Source organism: Passer domesticus, chromosome 3 (assembly GCF_036417665.1).
Source record: "Passer domesticus isolate bPasDom1 chromosome 3, bPasDom1.hap1, whole genome shotgun sequence".
Lineage (NCBI taxonomy): Eukaryota > Metazoa > Chordata > Aves > Passeriformes > Passeridae > Passer > Passer domesticus.
The window spans coordinates 106,073,370-106,093,196 of NC_087476.1; the positions used below are offsets into that span (position 1 = coordinate 106,073,370).

The 19,827-nt window shown below is 43.3% G+C and overlaps 2 long non-coding RNA genes across 4 annotated transcripts in view; one reads left to right on the plus strand and one right to left on the minus strand.

Moving 5' to 3' along the window:
- The window catches only part of LOC135297385 (uncharacterized), a 26,621-nt gene extending 25,230 nt beyond the window's left edge, over positions 1-1,391 (minus strand). Inside the window, exon 1 of one of the 2 annotated variants that reach the window (XR_010359395.1) lies at positions 1,354-1,391. This is a non-coding gene — a long non-coding RNA (uncharacterized LOC135297385). Of the gene's footprint in view, positions 1-853; positions 1,248-1,353 lie in introns of those variants that run through there. The other variant, XR_010359394.1, reaches the window with a different exon arrangement.
- Positions 1-8,087, plus strand: part of LOC135297386 (uncharacterized) — a 16,756-nt gene extending 8,669 nt beyond the window's left edge. For both annotated transcript variants that reach the window (XR_010359396.1, XR_010359397.1), the window contains exons 3-5: positions 6,273-6,358; positions 7,069-7,168; positions 8,019-8,087. This is a non-coding gene — a long non-coding RNA (uncharacterized LOC135297386). The remainder of the gene's footprint in view (positions 1-6,272; positions 6,359-7,068; positions 7,169-8,018) is intronic.
- Positions 8,088-19,827: the final 11,740 nt, after the last annotated feature.

The following is a 19,827-nucleotide window of genomic DNA, read 5'->3' on the forward strand; positions in this document are numbered from 1 at the left end:
TTTATCCACACGACAGCTAATGTGGTGAAAGTACCTCCCTGCTGAATCCTGACTTGAGACAGGGAGCCTGTGTTTAGTATGAGAAAGCCACAGAGCTTTCCTTTTTAAGCATAAAAAGCTGTGTCTTTTACCATACACAAGAATTATTACACAAAGAAAACACAGTGTAGACAAGGTTCGTAAGTTTTACCAGATGAAAACTTATTGAAGTGAGCCTCATGGCGGGTACAAGGCTGATCTTAGTGAATTTACCCTATGGTAAAACTGCAGCACATTGCCTGTGCTGTGCTTTTACCTCTGTCTGCACAGGAATGTTGCCTGGCTGAGGGTGGGTAACAGAAAGGACCGATAAAAAGACAGCTTAGGCAAAGCCGGAAGTCTCTTCTCACCTGTTTATGGGAAATCAAACTGTCTTGGTCTCTGCTACTATTATTGCAGGAGGATTGGGAATTTGTGCCAATTATGCATCAGCAAAATAATCTCGGTGCAACAGGGTAGCAGCTCAGGCAGAGGGAAGGAAAGCCTCCACGAGGGGATTGCTGCTAACACACACTTGTGTGTGCAGCACGTACAGCTGCATTCTTAGACACATTAAAAGCAAAAAGCCCTGGCACACTGAGAACTTAGTGTGGGCTAAGCTTAATGCTCAATCTCTGCGCAATGCTGTTATCCTATAATTTTGCCTCAGGACAGGCTTAGCCAAGCCTGCATACATTTATCCGTATGAATAGCAAGTATTTCATGGAAAGCAGGAAGCAAACCAGGTGGGTTTGCTGGCCAGGGGACTCGTGGTTTTATTTACAAGGAGCGAGTGCATATCGAGTGCCTCGCTCCCTATTCCCTTGTTACTTACAAGTCCATCTGGTTTTTGCAAAGGCACTTTCCAGGGCTTGCTGCTGGAATCTTGCATGCTGTTGACAACGGGGAGGTCTGGGATGGTGGGCCACATCGGTTTGAAGTATGTCAGCTTAGCTGCTGCTCTCCCGCTACCATGGGTAAATGCACTTAGGAGCCTTCTCCCTCTTTCTCTTCTCCACTATTTTTCTCCCCTTTTGGTCATAGACAGAGGAGCCTTTCAAAGCTTTTGATAAACTTATGTAATTGGGTATGTTTTCCAAAGCACGTCTCTGTTCTTTCCGAGGGCTTAGCTAAGAACATTATTCCAATTCTTCTCTAGGCCTTCAAAAGTGCCGATCCTTTCAAACATGTGCAGTGTGAAGGATTACAAATTTGTTTTTCAAAGGACCCCAAATCCCTGCTACTTTCATCCATTCCCCTCCTTGTGCTCCCAGTTTTCTCCCCTCACCCCAGTCTCATAGCCCCAGCTCTGAGCTGCCCGATGCTGACACTCACCCTTCTCCTGTCCCTCCACCTCTCCCTTTTTCTTCTCCTTTTCAGCTACTCCCACTGCCCATACTCCCCAATATTTTTTTTTTTTTAATGTGAAACAAAAGTGCGGAGAAGCATTGCCATGGCAGCAATGCTGCAGCGGGTCCTCCCCTCCGTGTGCATGTGAGCTCTAAAGTTTTAATATAATGGCCTGAAAAGAACAGGAAGGGGACAGCTTGAGGCAGAGAAAAAGAGTGAGGGAGAGTGCAAAAGCAATGAAAAGTGGGACAAAACCATTGGAAATGCATTCAGGCTGACATCACCACCCTTTCCCACAGTGGTCATTCACTTAGGAGGCTCCAGTGTCCATTCACTGGCTTAAAGCTAGCTTTCTAGAGCCCTGGGAGACCATCTTTCCCGGCCTGAATGCCTTTTTTGTTGTGAAACAGTGAACTGTTTCTGAAACCCTGCATAAAGGGCTGAGTAATTCACTGCAGTTGCCAGGAAGTCTGAGCCACTTGTGAGCTAACAATAGTTAACTTTATCTGCCGGCCCGAGCCCCCCTTCCAGCTGTAGGTCCTGAATTCTAATAAGGGCTTTACTCATGCCTCTGAGGTTATGGTAATATTTTATACATCTTTTTTCATTAAGACACAGTCATAGCTACTGTTGAGGCACCGGAGGCAAGTGCTGTCAAATGATGTGGGGTGGGAGGGAAAGGAGGGAAAAGAAGGAAAATAGCTTTTTACATCAGGCAGGCAGTTTGGTCATTTTATACTGGAAATATAAACTTTGTTTGGGCAAAACCAGGGATCATAATTTTTAAAAATTCGCTTTACAAACCCCAGAGTCCAGCAAGATGTCATGATTGTTTTCTAGCTGTGAAACAACCTCAGCTTTCCATAATTTGGGGTTGTTGGCTTTATTTTTTCTCTCTTTCTTCTCTATCCCTGCACTGCAGGCATGATGGTGACAAGTGAGTGAATCATGAAGGAAATAGATGAATTTGTTTGGGTTTCCCTTTTAATCCAGATTTGGATGTCGATGTGCAGAAAAATTCTTCACAGTGACAGCACAGCTGTGTATAAGCAGTGACACAAAACAGTGATTCATGCAGTGGTTCTGCAATGCTGATAACGACAGTGTGTCTTTGAGAGATGTGGATCATCAGTTTTTTTCTTTACCTTCTGAACTAGATGCTTTCTTAATAACTGAAAAAATCAAGTGTAAGAGGAGCTCTAAATTGTCCCTTTGGCCTCCAGTGTTTTGAAAAGGAAAAGAAAAATTGCTTATTCCTCACTTTTAAGCAAATGGTCCCACAGAGTGGAATTTATTTCAGAGCATCACTGTGGCCATTCCTGTTCAAGGTAAAAGACAGCACAGCTTGAACAACTCTTCCATGTCTTTAGTGTCTGGGCCTGACTTGCTATGCCTTGAGAAATAGCATTAGAAACGCCAGGATGGAAATAAAAGCACACATTTCAAGGTCCCACACAATACTTTATTAATGTTTATAAAAAGTGATTGAAAGATGTGTACAGGTTTTGTAAAACTAAACCGCCACAGAAATGTTCCTGATGTATTCTCCTACCACAGCAATATTTTGTCTTCATCTGTACTCATGACACCAGCTGATGCCAGTGGGAGCTGCAACTGTTGTGGATGAGGTCACTGCAGGGTCACTGCATAGTAAATAAGTTGCTTGGCTTTTTGGTTAAGTTCAAGTATTGAATCACTTTCATATCTTTTCTCCAAGTGACCTTTACCAGGGGGGAAGACCATGCTCTGATGGAGTGACAGATTTGAACTGGCCCTTTTACTGTCTAACAGCAATGACTTCTGAGCTCCTCTGTGGGTTTGTCTTGCTGAGAATGAAAAGCTGCTTTTGGTGGGTGGAGGCTCAGGGGCCATGAGCTGTGTGTGCATGCACATAGGCGTGCATACATGCATCCCTCCCAAAAAACTCTCTTTTCCCCTAATCCAGATGAAGTGTGAGAGCAGTCAGATATCAGAATTGACAGAGCCCACAGGTAGCAGGCAGAGGGGAGAGTGGGAATGCAGGAGAGATGTTTTACAGAGACTTTTATTAATACTGAACTAACTGTAAAGTCATCAAAGCTATCCCCATAGTCCTGACTGAAAGCTCTGATCTACTGGTAGTGTAGCTTTCTCTCAGCATGGACTGCTTCTGCTCTTGAGATGAAACATGTGACCTGAAGCTAACTGTGTTGCATTTTGACAACCCATTTAAATAAAATTAATCTATTTGCTAATCCTTTGCAGGGAGGGAGTATAAATTAGAGGGACTGAGAGCACATGATGGAGAGAAAAGGAGTCCAGCTTTCTAATTTACAGTGACCTTCAGGATTCACCATAAACCTTTACTATTCACAAATGAACATTTCATCTCATTCTGGAGATAAGTTTTGAAGCATGAAAAAATCTGCTCATTTTTTTACATGTCCACATGCATACCAAGCACTCTTGAAAGTCGCGACCTATGATCTAGACTTAAAATTTGTCCCTTAATATATTAATTTGTCAGATGTGTCTGTATGATGCAATCCCTCTCTAATCATCTCCCCCCTTTCAGAGCAATGTAAATACTTCAAGCAGTTACATAACTCAACTAGATGCAATATGATTTCATTCTCTCACTTCCCGGGCTATCTGCCCACCAAAAAGTGCAGTATTGAAGAAACACAATGAAATTTGGGTGTTATAGAATACCAGGAAAAAGCCAAAACAAACCCTGAAAAATATACAGCACTCCTGTATTTCAAACTGATAGGGATGACTTCTGGAAAAAGATAGTGACTGAGAATTTTTAAAAACATTTCTTGATAACCAGGTCAAATACTTTACACCCTGTGTCATAAAACCTCAAAACTTCAGCTGTGGAGTTACCTGGGATGGAATGTCTCTGGGCTTTCATGTTTTACTTGTGCTTTCAAGTTCCATAAATCAGTCTCTTTCAGTGCCCTACTCAGCCCCTTTTGCCTCCTCACACTTTGTCACCTGCTTTTAGTGACTTGTTTTTTTCCTATTTCTGAGCCTGGTCTCTCTTTCCTTCTGTTCTGACAGACCTTTCTCTCACTCTCAGAGTTTTCATTATTTTGCAGGATTCTTTATCCTCTTCTGCCACCTGGACTGTGTCTCACTTGCTCTTGCTCGCTCCCACTTCAAAGGCTTCTTTGTTTCCAGGCTGCTCCTGCTGGACCTGGCTTTCTGTTGTATTAGACAGTTCTGACTCAGAAAGTGGCAGCATCCTGTGAAGGACCATCTTAGCTCCTGGTAATGATGTTCTACAGCCCTGTAGAACTGCTCAGAGTTACCTTGGAATCCAAAACTCTGTGGAGAACAAACAGCTAACAGCTCACTCAGAGCTCTGCTCTTCTGACAGCCTCTGTCCTGGGAGAAGAGTGGTTGCTGCTTTGACTTTGCTGCTTTGACTTGCCATGACGCTCCTGCGTGACAAGATCCAGTAGCTCTCCACCCATCTGTGGCTTGGGGACAGCATGGAGCCCCAGAAGCTGAGCTGTATGAACAGACTAACTTTTCTGGCACTGTTGTTCCATCAGACTTCAATGGTTCCTCAGGCTTTTCTACATCTGGCTTAAAAGAAATGGACTCTGAGCCAGAAATGGCAGGGCACCCTTGACTTAGTGTCAATAGTACTTGACACTGAGAGCCACAACATTCCTCCTCACTTATACAAGGACCAAGGAAAAGCAAGTGTCAGGAAAACTATAAGAGAGTTTTATACACGAATAAAGGAATGTTTCACTCTGTGACAGTTCTTAGCTAGAACCCCTCTTACAAGGAAAGTTGAGGCAGGAGGAAAGGCCTTTCCTCTTTATACATCTTTAGGGAGTAAATATTCTAAAATAAAACTGCACAAGAGACAGTAAAGCTGGTGAAAGTCTCTGTTATATCCAGCATTAGCATACCAAAGTCACCAGCATGAACCCAGCATGTGGAGCTTGCCTGTTCATTAGCTGGATTGCTCTATTTTGATGGTGCACTGGTTTAGCACTGATGTAACACCTTCACAGTCAAACACTGTGAGCCTCGTTTCAAAGACTGTGAGCATTTCCTTCAGGTGGCCAGGCAAGCAAAGCGAAATGAAAGCTGCTGGTGGGTGACAGGAATAAAAATACAGGATAAGAGAGTGCAATATTTCTCAGAGCCACACTGGGAACGCGGCAGGAATCCTAAAGAACACATCCAAGCTGAAAGGAGAGAGGAAGAATTTTTGGCGGGAAGTGATGCAAACAATTACTGTGCAAGCACTAAGAGCAGACCTGCCTCTTGTTTTCTTGGGTTTTTTTCAATGGCTCAGGGAATAGATTTGGCAACTCTGTTTTCTAGTTTTTAATGCTCTGTATGACACAACCAGAAAACTTGATGGAAAATACCACTTAAGAATTGAGCCACTGGTCCTTCATTCAGAAACCTGATGTTTGTCCAGCTATTTTCTCAATTCATCTTCACCAGTGAAGTTTAATTTCAACTGCATGTGTGTCTTTATCATTTCTGAAGCAGGAAATATTAATCACTAAATCTAATTGGTCTCACTGCTGCTTGCCCCAGGGCAGCTTTTTTAGCTTATGAAAACCAGTGTCAGTTGACATTGTCATCCACATGGCTTGATAACTAAGAGCTGAAGGGAGGCTATTTCCATTTTAACTAGACAATAAAGCAGAGAAGCTGATAAACGCTGAGGTAGGGCAGATTGCAGCAGAGAGGTTTTATGAAATGAAGTTTCTCATTGGCCTTATACCCACCCTATCACTGGAAATGGAACTGCCTATGCTTACTCTTTTAATGTTTTTATTAAGAGATGTCAGCAAAAGATGGGAGAAGACTGTGCAGCCAACTGAAAAAATTAAGAGGGGAAAGGCTTATTGTTATATAAATGTCCTTTCCTCCCACTTTTGCAGAACTGCTCTTGATCCTTTCAAAGCAGTCTCCCTGTGAGAAAAGAAGATGCTGTTAGCTGGAATCATACAAAGAAGAAATTACAACAGTTAGTCTTTTATGTTAATATTTTAGTCCATTAATGCTATTATCACTTATCTAGCACAAACTGAATGCTAGAGGCTTTTCAGAGAGCAAACTCCGTGTCCCGGTATATAGTGTACGGGTGATATATGCAAGAGGATGTGCGAGCTGGCATCTAATTAGGTGCTGGCATGTAATGGGCACTGGGCTCCTAGCTCTGCAGCATGGGGGTAAGCCAGACTAAGCAAGATTTTTAAAGTTGTTCCACTCTCAGCTTTGAGGTATGAGGTCTGATCTCTTCTTGGTGCATTACTTTTCCTGCTGGTAAAAGAGAACCTACTGTGCTTTGTCCCTGTGTCTTTAGATTTCAGAAGGTGTCACAGAATGTAACTTCCCCTGTAGATAAGGACTACTTAGCATACTGGGACATGCTCTCATTAAAGGCCTTCGTGCACTGCTACAGCACAAGACCTCAATAAATGCATTTCTTTCTCTGCCAGACACCTTTTCATTTTCTATATTTGGTTCCACAAACAAGCACTGAAATTTCACCTGTATTTTTAATGAGTTTGCTCCATATCCCCTTTTTTATTTTTTATTTGAAGGATGAATATTTTAAATTAAACAGAAATGGAAAGGGGCAAGACAAGTATAGGGGCAAGGCTTACAATGCTTAGGATGAAGTTTACTATAATTTCCTCCATTTTTCCCCTCATGTGCTTCCTTGGAGAGAAGTTTGAATGGAAAATAAGGCAGAGTTGATTCTTGATTTCTCTGGTTACCACTGCAGAGGAAAAATCATTACACCTAATTGCCTAAGCAATTGCCTAAGCAGGTAATACCTTCTGCTCTCAATAGATAGAATTTTCTAAGCTGATGCACTCACCTCTCCTCTAACAAAATCTCTGAAAAGTGGAGACCAGTGGTTGACCTGGTCCAGCAGGTCTTCTCCATTTTGCATGGAAGGATGGAGGTTAAGCTCCTCCACAGGGTTACTGCACACACAGTAGAGATTCACACTTCAGAGAGAGCCCCTTCAACAGAAGCAGCAGGTTAAAAACAGGGCAGAAGGGGAGAAGTAGCTGTGCTTCTGAGCCTTCCCACCTGCTCCAGGCATTGCACATGCCAAAAGAGGGGTAACACAAGAAGAGAGGGAGTGGACTCCTCTTTGATTTTTAAGGAGGATCAGGGCTGGTCCTCATGATCTGGAAAGAGGTTTTCCAAGTGTCCTGGGGCATCCTGTGGCTTCACAGAAGTAAAATGCTAAATAGGGATGTCTTCAGTTTTGAGTTTCATACAGCCTTGTTTGAAGCTGAATCTCTTGTGCTATAAACTCTGACCCTGAGACCCAAGGTCCTCTGTAGGGACAACTGTGGGCAGTCATCTCTCACTCCTGAGCCTCTCCCTTGGGATTTGTTGCTGGCATATTGGGGAACATGGGTTGGGTGGTCTGTGGCACTGACCACACCACCTCTATACAGATCTAGCTGATACAGGCATATAAACATAGAGCCTGTGCTTAAACTGAACATCTCTGAAGCCATATAGTGCAATTCAGGGTTTGGTTTACCTCAAACAAACAAACAAATAAACATGTTTGGTTTGGAACACCTGCTTGTGGCTGAACCATATTACAGTTTTGGCCGAGTATTTCTGACTGCAAACTAATCTTCCTTTATACGCAGGGTGACGCCGGTGTGCGCGCACAGGCAAACACAGAGAAGCCTCTGGGGAAGGCGAGCAGTCAAGTGGGGAATTCTGCATGCTGGGAGCCCACACAGAGCCCAGCTGACGAATAAATAAAGGAGTGCTGGCTTCTGACTGTGCCAATTCCTTAACCTTTGGGATCATTAACGACTTCTCTCTTCCACTGGAAAAAAAAAGCGCCAGCAGTTCCTGTACTTTTCTGAGACACAAGCAAAGCATTTAGCACCACAAATAAGCTCATAATTTGACAGGCAAAATGCCCAGAAAAGTGAAAGCAGATTTCTCCCTCCAAGTCCCTGAATATCTTAGTGATGCTTTACTTGGTTTTCAAGTGCTGCTTCCTTTTTGTTTAATCACAGGTTTAGGTCAAGCTACTCTTCAAAATATCATGCCCTGTCCATGTGCATTTTCTTAACCTTTAGTATGTTTACAGTTTCCTGTTTTGCCAGCAAAAACAGACACCACACAGAAATGCCTACATATGTCCCGAGCAGCTGCTGAGTAGCTCTCATTTTTAATTTACCTACCATCCATCCATGTGTTTTTCCCTTACGTGCAAATCCAGCATCCACAGAGTTGGTATAACAAGTATTCAAGAAGCTGTATTTGCTGTGAAACTGAGCAAAGGGAATTAACTGCAGTATGTAAACAGTAACTTTTTATAAAGAGTTGAGGCTGGTAAAGGCCACAGCCAGGCAGAATGTTCAAGCCTCTTGAGAATGAAGTCATGCTGTTTTTTTCCCAAGAGACTTTCAGCCGAGGAGCCCAGTGGATTCTCAAAAGGGCTGAGGAAGCAGGTGGCACTGCGGGGTAGGGTCTGCCTGCCTCAGGTTCCTTGTTGGAGATAAGCCTTTGGGTGCTCTCTTGGAACTGATCTGAGAGGATTATTCTGCATCCCCGGCCCCTCTGAAGGACCAGACTTCCCTGTCACACATAACCATCCAGTCCTGGATAAACATGATGCTTCAGCACACTGGGCTTCCCAGGGCTTATGTTATTTAGGGAGGTGGTTCAGGAAAGACAGTATTGGAGCATGGAGCTTTGCTGCCTTGCTGTGTGACTGCTGTTGTTTCAGAGAAAGGTGATAGCTGCATTTGCATCAAGCCACAGTAAGAAATACTGACTGAGTCTGGGGGGAAAAAGAGCAATATGAGAGTGGTTCAGCACTGAAGCAAGTGCTCACCAAGGCTGCGCACTTTCCATTCTGGGACAGCCAAAACTCAACTGGACAGGCCTCAGCAACCTGCTTTAAGTTTAAACTTACCCACGGTTGAGTGGGGTTTGGACTGGAGACCTCCAAGCCCCATACAAGCTAAACTGTGCCATGATTCTATGAGAGAGAAGGACAAGATGAGCCTTCCCTTTGCACCTCTCTACCCTCCTATAGTCTCTCTCCCCTGCTCTCCCTCCCTACGCATCTTTTGGATTAGCATTTGACTACTTCTCTTCTATTAAAGAAAGTTTTGAAGGTAACTCATTGCATCCACACCTGATTTAGAGGAGACACCCACATCCCAGGGGCAATTTTATACAAATTTTTCAATAATAAATGACTTACTTAAGACTATGCAGTACATTGGCAGCAGAATGTGACTCTGACTGGGTAGTCTGAGCACTAATGATTTGTAGACAGATGATTCACACTTCCTTCTGTCCCTTGGAGGAGAGGAAGGACATTTCTCTGGGCAGCTTCTGTGAGGAGCCTATCACATGGTAAAATACCAGTTGTGATTATTCTGTGTAAACCATCTGAAATCCATTTGTAAAGGGGCAAAAAATTAACCTTTAAAGTAACCCCTACCAACCACATTAAAGGGAGAAGAATAGCGTAGTTAATTTTGTTTGATAGTCATCAGGGGAAGAACGGACTCCAGTCTTTTCCATTAATAAAATCTTTATTAATTTTCTTAAATAAAGGTTTTATTTTTTCACTTACACTTATTTATTGGATTCCAAATAAACTCATCTTTGTTATCAGTTTTTGCATTTGCTTTTGGGGTTTTTCTTTTTCTTTTTCTTTTTCTTTTTCTTTTTCTTTTTCTTTTTCTTTTTCTTTTTCTTTTTCTTTTTCTTTTTCTTTTTCTTTTTCTTTTTCTTTTTTTTTCTTTTTCTTTTTCTTTTTTTCTCTCTCCTCATCTTCTTGCCAGTAAGTTCTAGAGAAGTTTTCAGGCTGCAGGACATTGCTGCAGTCGGGGTAGCTGTAAGAGGGAGAGCTGCATGCTGGCTGAATTGGAGCATCTCCCCTGCATCCCTCGGGAGCCCCCCAAGCTGCTTGCTCACCCCACTCGACGCAGAGCGGTAGCTAGCAGCACCGTGCCGTAATTCATTCATTAATTAATCACCCCATAATGAGATGCATGGATGAGATGACTGCTGCAGGAGTGCTTTAGGGAGTAAATGCAAAGCCAAACACTCGCCCTGCGGCGATGCCCGTGTGCCTTCAGTGTCCCGGCTGGTGACAAGTGCGTCCGAAAGGGCACAGAGGGAGGAGCGGCGGAACTACGGCTGCCCGGAGCCTATCCTGCTTCCCCAAAAAGATTTTCTTGAAATGAAGAATAAGCGCCTCATGAAGGGACACCGTGGATAGAGGGAGGGTGGATTGGAGATTTTTTTTTTTGATCGGTGGTAATTTTTGTATTGCTAAAGAATTTGCAAGCGTCTTCTTGCCACTCTGGATTTTCATTTTTATCCCTTTCCTTGAAGCTGTGAAATTTCCTGAATTGTGAAAAACACAGGTCCTTACTCAGGTTTTCAGGCCAGCAAGAAATCCATAATGGTCTAAGATGAAATCGCTGTGACTTTTCCCGGGATTAGTTTGTGATATGCCACATTCAGGGAATGCATATCCTGCACCTTTGAAGCTGAAAGATGAAGTCGAGGGAATAATTTCTGATTTGCTTGCATGTAACAGTGGCTTACTTGGCCAAAAGCTTGTCATAAGTGAAATAACAAATGATTTCTGAAGTTGATTGTATCATTCTGTCAGACAGAAAGGGGAAACTACAGGCTCACTTCTCTTTCATGAGGTGTGATTAATTCCCATTGATTTAATCACTGCTGGGATGTGTGTCGGGGGGGACAGAATGGGACAGGAAGGAGAGAGGACCCAATAGCAGGCAGCCATTTATGATTATCTTTAATCATAAATTTTCCTCACTGGAAATCACTAAAAGGCCTTAGCTACAGGATCATGTACACACACCTATTTTCTCTGGCTCTAAACAACAAAACATTTTATGTACAGAGTACAGAATATGGATTGTCATGTCAGGACTCCAGATTACTTCACTCCTTAAGGTAAAGTGCTGCAAGTCTGGATTTGAGAGGTAGCTGGTATCGTGCTGCAGGGTCTTGATACAGCAAACAAATCTCTGTGAAAATGGAGACACCTTCCCTGTGACAGGAGTGCCATTGCCTACACAGCTATTGGCAGCCTGCAAAGCCTGTGCAATTGGTCATGGGGATAAAGGACAGAAACATTTCTCGATGCAGCACTTTCCTGCTGATTTCAGGATCATCCTACAAAGTAATATGACCAGCCTCACCAATTCAGCCCTTGCATGTTCACTTCTTCTTGAGAACTCGCCTCTCTTCAAAAAAGAACAGTATCTGTCAAGGACAGCTAATCCCTATTGCTTGCTCTCAGGGGGTCCTTTCATGTGGCAAGAAAAGACCATAGCATAGCTGAGTGAAAGTGGGCTGATGTTCTAATTTTGTTCTTCTACTTTCCTTTTGTTTTACAATCTATTTAGGATTAGAAATGTACTTAGGAAACGTAATTCCCCTGAAATGGAGTTCCTGTCAAAAAAACCCCCAAAAAATGTCATGACAAGGAACAATCTTAAAAAGTTTGAAACTTCTTGTTTCAGCAGTCTTTAATGGAATAGTGCTTAAAAAAAATAGCCCATGAAATTGCTTTGTTTTGACATTTACCAAATGAAACTTTTGGACCTTTTGTGTCAAAATGGCATTTTTCATTTCAAAAGTGACCTAAATGAGAAGGAAACAAAGTTAAACAAGAGAACTAAACACCTGGAGAATGAAGCATACATTTAATTTTGGGTTGAATAGTTTAGTCTGAATTACCCCATCAAGAAACTCAAAATAATTCACTGTAATCAGAATGGCATTTTCCTGACTTTTCAACAGAACAAAAAAAAAATAAAATCATCTCTTATACACCTCAGCTTTAAGCTGAGGAAAGAAAGAAACATTTTTTGATTTGCAGCAGCATCAGCAGGACATGGCAACATAGCAAAAGAGCTGCCTAAGATGCTTCCAATTTCTGTGGTGAGTGGGAGTGGGTCATCTGAAAAAACACAACAGCTTGCCCAGCCCCACATCTTTTGTTGATGTGAGAGCTATAGCTGCAGATAGTAAATTGAACATTAAAAAAAATTAGACTACAACTAAATTTCTGATCCCAGAGGCACTACCTGTGGCCACCAAATATTTCAGCTCTTGCCTTCTTCAAGTGAAGCACAGCCCTAAGAACTTTAATTTTGTTGCTGAAGGCCTGCGTTACTGACCTGGTCGCCCCAGCTTCCTTGGAGCTCTTGCCACAGGCTCCTCAGTGCTGTGGCTGCTGCCCATGTGCAATGAGCCTGGGGGCTAAAAATACCCATTGCAAATGCTATGGCAGAGCAGCAACATTTTTTCCCTGTATGAACTCCCTCCATGTGGATTGTGTTACCATCCCACCTCAGCTAGCACATGCCGTCTGGGATTAACTGGCCCACGAAACTCAGTCCTGGCAAGGACCAGTGCAAACCCTGTTCTGCCCACACTCCAGAGCCCCCCTTGAGGGCATTTGGGAGGCTCAGATGTGCTCAAGTGCCTCTTCTGGGGGTTGTTCCACACAGGGGTCACCATCTATTTTACATCCCCTCTTCAGGTATAGTCCAAACTGGGCAAGAGGTGGCCATCAGTGTCCTCCTCCCCAGTCCCCACAGTGACTTTCCCTTCAGGCCCCCTGGCATTTGAGCTCTGTTGTAGTTCCCCTGCTTAGTGTTGTCACACAAAATTCTGCATGAGGACTTTTCTTATCTTTCATATCTTTGGAGGAAGGGGACTTGGAAAGGCAGAAGTGTATAGATAGAGCAGGGGACACGTCTAGGAAACTTAACTCTGTGTAGGTTATCCCATCCAGACACTTTGTCACTCCAGACACTTTGTCACACTTTGTCACTCCTTACCCTGTAAATCTAGAGTCTTACCAGCATGAGTAGAGGTTCCTTTTATATCTCTGCATGAGGTCAAAATTTGTAATGTAATCTGTCCTTGCCATTGTGTGTGTTTCTGTATATATATGTATGAAAGTAGCCATATAGATACTTACAGACTAATGAAGTTCAGCAACTCTGTGAAATTAGGAACATACTGTAGTAGCTTAAAAAAATGATGGAAGGTTTAGCCCTTTCAGGCTATCCTTTCTTGTTGCAACAATTTCTGCAAACAGGGTGGCAGGAAGGACTGGGTGACAAGAAGTTCATAATAAGGCATGGGGCCCTTCAGCCTTGGCTGTCTGGTTGAGGTGTGACTCCATGCAGCACTGCCTGCAGCTTTCTTCCATCAAGAACAGTTTTTTATTTGTGTTATTTTTGCTGGACAGAGACCCCTCAGGAACTGTCAGACCCTTTGTTCTGAGCTGAGGTCCCCTTTAGAAAAACGTTTGTGAACAGAGTATGGGAAAGATAGCATTTCTTTCTTTTTCGTAGTTAAGGGCCAAGGTAAATTGGCACTAAGGGCACAGCTTCACTTGCCTTACCCTATGCAGTGAGGGCTTTGGGATCCTGGATGTATTTGCAGCATGTTTCATGGACACTATCACTGGGTGTATAAAAGAGCAGTTTATTACAGCAAATGCTCTGCTGATAGCATGGTGCCCGCAGTGAGCTCACAAGGATGGCTGGATTATTAAGGGATGTAAAAAGAGCCTTTTAGAAGTGTCACTCCTACACACTAGGGTACAGCAGGAGGTGCACAGCAGCGGTCTGTGTGTCTCTCACAGCAGGGACTGTTAGCACAATGGCTTCTGTTTTTGCTGCCTGTTCAGTATTATTTGTTTTATGTTGATACTGTCAATGCACTTAAAGAGATTATATATTTTTCCCATGGCATAAACAAAATGACTTGCATTTTGCAAGGAGAGTAATGGTAATGAGAACTCAGGCTTCAAGGGGAAATGATAGTAAGGTTGACAGCAAGGAGAAATAAATCTTGTACATTCAACTTAGTCCGAGCTGACTGTCATTTCCTTAAATAAATTAATAAAGTCAAGTCCCCATGTTCTTACCTTATGAGGATGGGGAGAAGAGGGAATGAGCTGCGACCTTGTGGCAGGCAGTGTTTTTAGTAGGTGATCTCTTACCATTAGCTCGAACCAAGCTTCAAGCAAGACATGAGTTTGGTGGTTCTCCTCAGGCCGATGTCAAACCTTTGCCCTCCCCCTTCCATCCACTACTTTGCAGCAGCCCAGAGCTAGACATGATTACAGAGATGGAGGATGATGTAAGGACTCTCCTGGAGCCAGCTGGGCTTAACAGGTCACTTCAGAAACATCTCCAGCCCTTCTCCCCTCCCGACTGTCACTCCTCCCGTTCCTTGCTGAAGTGTGTAGCCATGAGCAAGACTGAAATGGGGAGGGGGAGTCATGCTATTAATAACTCCGAATCACTTCTCCCTGGAAGATGCTGAGCATTTGTTTATCCTTTGTTCCCAGGGGACAACATACTGTATGTTACAGCCATTTGTTGGTTTGTTTTTTTTCCCCACCCAAATGCAGAACAGTGGCAGCTGAGCCACTGTATGAGAATAGCATTAAAATGTGTAATGCACCATAAATAAACAGAAGTAGACAGCCAGGAAGCTGTGGTAATCACTGCTTTGATGTAGCATGAATTATGATGTGTGTATATATGTGAGCGAGTGTGTGGGGGCGGGGTTTCAGGGTTTCATGTTTCTGGCTGTGCTTGTTTTGACTCAGCTGCTGTTGCTCTGGGAAGAGAGCGAACCCAGTCTGTCATTTACCTATCTCCACCTTCGCACTGACAGCTGTGCATGTCCCTTGACTGAGAGGAAAGGGATCTCATCCTCCACTGCCTGTTCCCTTGGAGCGAGTCCCTCCTCCGCCTCCCGGCTGTGCCCCGGCGGCAGGGCAGAAGGGGTAATCCTGGCTGTCTCCCAGCACCGGGTCACTCCTCCCGCAACCTAGAGAGGATCCTCTTACATCCCGGGCTTCAACATCACCTTCCAGGAGTAGCTGATTTATGTTTCTCGGCTCTACATGAGTCTGTTGGGTTTTTTTTTTTTTTCCTTGCTGATTTCCTGCTGCTGCTGGGATAGTGAAAGAGGCTGTGGTTGTGTTAGCACAGACAGGTGAGGTTATTAACAACTCGGTGTCATGCTTCCCTCCAGATACCGAAATTAAAAAGGTCGCTGTCGCAGCCTAGTGCTCCGAGATCAGTAAGATACACACAGTAGGTGAAAAGAGAGGAAAGCCAGCAAAAAAAATTAAAAAAAAAAAAAAAAAAAAGCACGGGTGTCTCCTTGTTGATTATCTCCTATCAGCTTCCCAGGGACTCCTTTAGCTGGCACAGCAAGCTGCTTGTTTGGAATTATCTCCTGCCCATCCCTGCTACAGCAGCAAGACAGCTTATTAAAACAGCCTAGCTTTCTTTTTGTGCTCTTTGCATTCATTTTTTACCTGCAGCCAATAGCCTCCCTCTGAAAAACTTGTTTGGTCTGAATAGCCACAAATGAGTCTAACAGCGCTTAAATGCTGCTCGGGTTCAATGAATTCCCTGACCTTATGATAATTTCGGTGTCACAGGGCACCGATAAATGCCAGAAACTGTCTGCCAGTGCGTAACTAGCTGCAGAAGCAGCGCCGAGCGGGGCCCCTCAGCCGGCCCGAGGCCCCTGACGGAGCGGGCGCGTCCCCGCGGCCCCGCGCCCGCCCGCGCCCCCTGGCGGCCCCCGGCGGGAGCGCGCCCGGCCCGCCCGGGCGGGAAACGCCCGCTGGAAGCCGGGCGGGATCTTCCCCCTCAGGAAGCGAGCGTTTCCTAGCTGGGGCGAGGCTGGGAAAGCGCAGGGCTTGGCTCTGCTGGAAGGCTGCTGTCTCGAGCGGGGAAAAGGTTTAAGAACGCGGAAAAATGGGAGCGCTTAAATACCTAAACATTTTTCAGCCGAGTCAGTCAAGTCTGACAGGCTTAGACAGTTCTAATGAGCTGCTGAGCATGGGTGAAATTTTCTTGCAGTGGTGGTATACTGATGTAAGCAAAAACTGTGCAGAAACTATCCGGGTGAAGGAGTGGTTTTTAGCTAGACAGTTTCAATGGGAATTTGGTGTCTACATATCTCTGAGCATCCAGATGTGTATTTTTCTCATTGTTGCCACTTAATACAGTTACACTTTATTTTATTATCGTTTTAGTGAAGAGGAAAGATACATTGAAGTCTTTCTACATATAGGGACTGCAATACATAAAAGCAAGAGGCAGCCCTGCAATTTTTCTCCGAGGAATAAAGGTGCACCTTGGTGGAGCTGAGTTAATGCTGTAACTAATCTCTCCCTGAGTCAGCAAGGAGCTGAGGGATGTGCTTAACTTTATTCACAAACTCTAAGAAGTTTGTGAAACAGATGAAGCCTTGTTGCTGCGTGGCAGAGCTGCACACTAATGGATGCATTAAAAAATGCTGTCACAGCGCACCTATATTGCCACACATGGTAATTAGTCAAATTGCAAGACAATTACCATTCCAATGCTGAGATAGCTGACTTGCACTTGCTTCACAAATGCTTGGAAACACCTTCCTCATTCAGAACCAGCAGGCCTAATTCTGTGTTATGTTGTTGCTCCATTGCCCTCCAGCAACACAAAAGGCCTGAAGAGGCTGGAAATAGCCTCTGGAGAGCAATCTCTGACATAAGATGTTCATCCCAGCCCATCTGCTGGCATACCACAGCTCCTCAACACTAGCTCGCTCCAACTGTCTCACAAACCTCTGCCTGGGGCCCTTGTGGGGAAGGGGCCATGTGTTTGACACGTACAAGCAGAGAGCACTGCCTAGCAGTAGCTCAAAAGCAGCTTATGGTCCTAGGGGCTAAATTAAACTCACTTCAGGAGACAATAATAATTCATGAAGCGCCCCTTCCCTCACTCCTATACACCAAATAGCATCTCCTCCTCCCCTTCTGTTCACTGGCTGTCCCCCAGGAGATCCTTGCTAGCCCTCTCTGCTGCAAAGAGGTTGAGTTGGAACAGGGGGATGGTGCAGGACTAGGCAAGGAGCCAGTGATGGTGTGTTTTGGAAATGGCGGTAAGCAGGAGAGGGAAGGGAAAAGCAGGCTGTGTCTGCTTTTTTTCAGTGAGCATCTCCATGCACAGAGTGGCAGGAGGAGCCCTAGGAAGCCCACGGTGAGCCAGCCCCTCTTTCTGGAGGCAGCGCAGTAAAATGGAATCTCTCTGCCTTCATTCCAATGTGCCAGCTCACAGTGAATGGGCAGAGGGTTTTGGGCAAGAGGTGGGACTCCTTGTGTTTTAGAGCCACTAACCACTCCCTGCCTTTTGGTCTTTCAGGCTGGCTGTGGCTCTGTTCTCCAGTAGGAATGGAGCTGTTTGTTCTCTCCCACCATGGGAGGTGGCCCTGGGCTTTCCAACGCTGTCGCTGAAGTGCAGAGCACGAGGTTGCCCCACTATCTACCTACAAAGCACCAACAGTTCAGACATGGGGTGCCCACTTCTTCTCCTTCATTTGGATGTTGCTCTCAGCATAAATCCTACTTTTGTTGTGCACAACATTTTGTTTGCACAACATTTTCAAAACAAAAATTATGTGAGCATGAGAAATGGGCACTGCCCCGATTTTAGATTGCTTTTCACTCATTGTAAAGATAGGACTTGATAAACTAACAATACAAAATGGCTTCTCCTAAGTCATATCTCTTTTTATATTAGCTTTACAGGCTCAAGCCACCCAAGAAGAACATGAAGGGTTTTAATGCTCTTTCTTGATCAGAGGAAAAGATGAACATAAGGGGATTCTGCAGTGCAAGAGTTATTTGACAATGCCAGCCTGATATAATAAATTATTCTGCTCATTTCTTTAAGTATGTAAAGCATATGTAAACTAGCCCAAATGTCAGTATATTCAGACTTTTTAGAGTTTTTGATTTCTTTTGCATTGCAGAAGAAAAATACAATTTATTAAATGAAAAATTATTGACACGTCAGTTCTCACTAGCTGAAATTAATGAAAGCTTTGTCATTGTCTTAAATGAAGTGAGAATCACACCATTGCAGTCCTGTTTAGTGTCATAAAGTTGTCAAGCTGCCAGCTTCCTGTTGGTATGTTAATGGGGTTTTTTATGATATTTAAAGCAGATAAATTATTTTTTGAGTGATTTATTCTATTTTGCAATTAATTGCAGTCATTGAAATATGTTTTATCTTACACTGGGGTTTTATTTTATATGGTGAGGCCATCACATTTCCATTTTTTGTGGTATTTGAGAGCTTTATATTTGCCCAAAAGATGTAAGTACAGCAGTTAATGACTGGATGCAAATTCAGTGTTCTGCTTTCACATAGTTTATTATGTTCAGTCAGTGTCTTTGCTGAATAGAGGTTTACATTTTAAGACTTTTTTTTTAAATTTTAATCTTCTGACATATTATTGCTAGAATTTCAGATAAATCCAATGTTTTTATACTCCATATTTTTTGTTCTTATTTGCTGTGGTTCTTATTTTCATTTTCAGGGAATAACAAGAATGAAGTGTGTATATAAAACAAAGATACATCATAAAACACATCACATTTGCTTGAAGATATTGCTAGCATAAAAATATTAGTAGTTATAAATCCATCTCCAAGAAAAATTACTATGTTTCTCTGCATTCAACCAGCTGTTCATGAAATGGAAAGATACTTTTTCTAAATTGTCTAAATTTTAAGGTCATGTATCTCCTTGTAATGGCTCAGTCTTTGAAGGAGCATCCTTCCAGTTGTTAAACTAGCTCTCAAAATAAAGTATTTTCTACTGTTTATATGCATGCAGATGAAATTTGTATTCACAGGGAGAGCTAAACCAAGACTTATATTCTTTTTCCCCTGAAGATCTACTCTCCCACCTTTTAGATGCTTCTGCTTTTGAGGTGTGGAAGTGCATGTGAATCACAGCAGCCAAACCTGCAGATTTCTGGTATTTCTCTGTTCTTCATATTTATAGTGCTTATTGGGCTCCTGAGCTTGGCAGAAGCTTGTCCATTCATACTGTGAATACCTAAATCTAGGAAAGCTAAAAGGCGTGAAAAATAAGATGTGCTACCTCTTGAATAACTGTTTATAATGTATGGAGGAGAACAGAGCATTACATTGTGGGGGAGCTTTACTGGAGTTCCCAAGGGGATGAAGTGACTGACTTTAGAATTAAGTCAATACCACTGGCATTGCAATCCTGCTCAAAGGCTCCACTGGGCAAAGACCTGGGCCTCTACCTAATCAAAAGCAGCCCACCTGGTATAACTGAAAGCACTTTTGCTGATGCAGGTGACACAAATGCAAAAGCACTCCTAGTTATGGCTGTCAATAGCCTGCCTATAATCAGTCTAGTGTCTGGGTTTTATTTCCTTAAACAATGTGGGAGTTTTTGTGGTATTTTTATGATAAATATTTATTGAATGACAACTTATCCCCAAAAGTAAGATTAGAATTTATTCAGGAATGCTCTTTTATTTAGTAGTTTTTAAATGAACACATAAATTAAAATAGAAGCTTGTTAACAA